The sequence below is a fragment of the Rutidosis leptorrhynchoides genome, chromosome 6 (assembly GCF_046630445.1).
Source record: "Rutidosis leptorrhynchoides isolate AG116_Rl617_1_P2 chromosome 6, CSIRO_AGI_Rlap_v1, whole genome shotgun sequence".
In the NCBI taxonomy this organism is placed as follows: domain Eukaryota; kingdom Viridiplantae; phylum Streptophyta; class Magnoliopsida; order Asterales; family Asteraceae; genus Rutidosis; species Rutidosis leptorrhynchoides.
This window is the reverse complement of record NC_092338.1, coordinates 315,660,128-315,663,534: the sequence shown is the minus strand read 5'-3', so window position 1 is coordinate 315,663,534 and position 3,407 is coordinate 315,660,128.

The window sequence follows — 3,407 nt, the reverse complement described above, 5'->3', positions numbered from 1 at the left end:
TAAAAATCATTTTCTCAGAATAACAACTTTTAAATCAAAGTTTATCATAGTTTTTAATTAACTAACCCAAAACAGCCCGCGGTGTTACTACGACGGCGTAAATACGATTTTACGGTGTTTTTCGTGTTTCCAGGTTTTAAATCATTAAGTTAGCATATCATATAGATATAGAACATGTGTTTATTTGATTTTAAAAGTCAAGTTAGAAGGATTAACTTTTGTTTGCGAACAAGTTTATAATTAACTAAACTATGTTCTAGTGATTACAAGTTTAAACCTTCGAATAAGATAGCTTTATATATATGAATCGAATGATGTTATGAACATCATTACTACCTTAAGTTCCTTGGATAAACCTACTGGAAAAGAGAAAAATGGATCTAGCTTCAACGGATCCTTGGATGGCTCGAAGTTCTTGAAGCAGAATCATGACACGAAAACAAGTTCAAGTAAGATCATCACTTGAAATAAGATTGTTATAGTTATAGAAATTGAACCAAAGTTTTAATATGATTATTACCTTGTATTAGAATGATAACCTACTGTAAGAAAAAAAGATTTCTTGAGGTTGGATGATCACCTTGCAAGATTGGAAGTGAGCTAGCAAACTTGAAAGTATTCTTGATTTTATGTAACTAGAACTTGTAGAATATATGAAGAACACATAGAACTTGAAGATAGAACTTGAGAGAGATCAATTAGATGAAGAAAATTTAAGAATGAAAGTGTTTGTAGGTGTTTTTGGTCGTTGGTGTATGGATTAGATATAAAGGATATGTAATTTTGTTTTCATGTAAATAAGTCATGAATGATTACTCATATTTTTGTAATTTTATGAGATATTTCATGCTAGTTGCCAAATGATGGTTCCCACATGTGTTAGGTGACTCACATGGGCTGTTAAGAGCTGATCATTGGAGTGTATATACCAATAGTACATACATCTAAAAGCTGTGTATTGTACGAGTACGAATATGGGTGCATACGAGTAGAATTGTTGATGAAACTGAACGAGGATGTAATTGTAAGCATTTTTGTTAAGTAGAAGTATTTTGATAAGTGTATTGAAGTCTTTAAAAAGTGTATAAATACATATTAAAACACTACATGTATATACATTTTAACTGAGTCGTTAAGTCATCGTTAGTCGTTACATGTAAATGTTGTTTTGAAACCTTTAGGTTAACGATCTTGTTAAATGTTGTTAACCCAATGTTTATAATATCAAATGAGATTTTAAATTATTATATTATCATGATATTATCATGTATGAATATCTCTTAATATGATATATATACATTAAATGTCTTTACAACGATAATCGTTACATATATGTCTCGTTTAAAAATCATTAAGTTAGTAGTCTTGTTTTTACATATGTAGTTCATTGTTAATATACTTAATGATATGTTTACTTATCATAGTATCATGTTAACTATATATATATATCCATATATATGTCATCATATAGTTTTTACAAGTTTTAACGTTCGTGAATCACCGGTCAACTTGGGTGGTCAATTGTCTATATGAAACATATTTCAATTAATCAAGTCTTAACAAGTTTGATTGCTTAACATGTTGGAAACATTTAATCATGTAAATACCAATCTCAATTAATATATATAAACATGGAAAAGTTCGGGTCACTACAAAATGCACACTTTGAAAACTTAGCGTACAGTTTTTCTTTCCTCAACAACTCTAGCACTTTTCTCAAATGTTCTTCGTGCTCTTGATCATTCTTTGAGTAGATAAGTATGTCATCAATGAAAACAATGACAAACTTGTCGAGATATGGCCCACACACACGGTTCATGAGGTCCATGAACACAGCTGGTGCGTTAGTCAATCCAAACAGCATAACCATAAACTTATAATGACTGTAACGCATTCTAAAAGCAGTCTTCGAAATATCGACCTCCTTCACTCGCATTTGATGATACCCAGAACGTAAATCAATCTTCGAATAAACTGACGAGCCTTGTAATTGATCAAATAACTCGTCGATTCTTGGTAGTGGGTAACGGTTCTTGATGGTAAGTTTGTTCAACTCTCAGTAGTCGATATACAACCAGAATGTACCATCCTTCTTTTTGACAAACAAAACAGGAGCTCCCCATGGTGATGTACTTGGTCATAAAAAACCACGCTCTAGAACTTCTTGTAATTGGCTTTGAAGTTCCTTCATTTCGCTGGGTGCGAGTCTCTATGGAGCACGAGCTATTGGTGCAGCTCCCGGTACAAGATCTTTTTGAAATTCAACGGATCATTGTGGAGGTAATCCCGGTAATTCTTTCGGAAATACATCAGGAAATTCTTTTGTGACGGGAACATCATTGATGCTCTTTTCTTCAGTTTGTACTTTCTCGACGTGTGCTAGAACAGCATAGCAACCCTTTCATATTAGCTTTTGCGCCTTCAAATTACTAATAAGATTTAGCTTCGCGTTGCTCTTTTCTCCGTACACCATTAAGGGCTTTCCTTCTTCTCGTACAATGCGAATTGCATTTTTGTAACATACGATCTCTGCTTTCACCTCTTTCAACCAGTCCATGCCGATTATCACATCAAAACTCTATAGCTCTACTGGTATCAAATCAATCTTAAACGTTTCGCTACCTAGTTTAATTTCTAGATTCCGACATATATTATCTGCTCCAATTAATTTACCGTTTGCTAATTCTAGTATAAACTTATTATCCAAAGACGTCAATGGACAACTTAATTTAGCACAGAAATCCTTACTCATATAGCTTCTATCCGCACCAGAATCAAATAAAACATAAGCAGATGTATTGTCAATAAGAAACGTACCCATAACAAGCTCCGGGTTTTCCTGCGCTTCAACCGCATTAATGTTGAAGACTCTTCCTCGGCCTTGCCCATTATTATCCCCCTGATTTGGACACATATTTTTGTAATGGCCCTTCTTCCCGCATCCGAAACAGGTAATGTCGGCATAACTTGTTCCGGCATTATTATTTCCCTTAGCCATTGATCCGTAGATTTCGCACTTTGTCGCACCATGGCCCTTTCTATTACACTTAGTACACACTGCTGTACAGAGCCCAGTTGGATGGTATCCTTCACATCTCTGGAAGAATTTTTGCCTCTTATTGTTATTGTTGGGATTGTTGTTATTGCGGTTGTTATTGTTGTTGAAACGGTTGTTGTAGTTGTTGCTGGGGTGGTTGTTGTTGTTACGAAAATTGGTGCGATTGTAGTTGTGATTGTTGGGTTGATTATTGAAATTGTGACCCTTGTCACTGATTTCTTCCCATTTCCTCTTGACTTGTTTCGTATTGGCTTCTTCGGCCGCCTGTTCTTTAATCCTTTCCTCAATTTGATTTATAAGTTTATGAGCCATTCGACTTGCCTTTTGTATGGAGGCGGGCTCGTGTGAA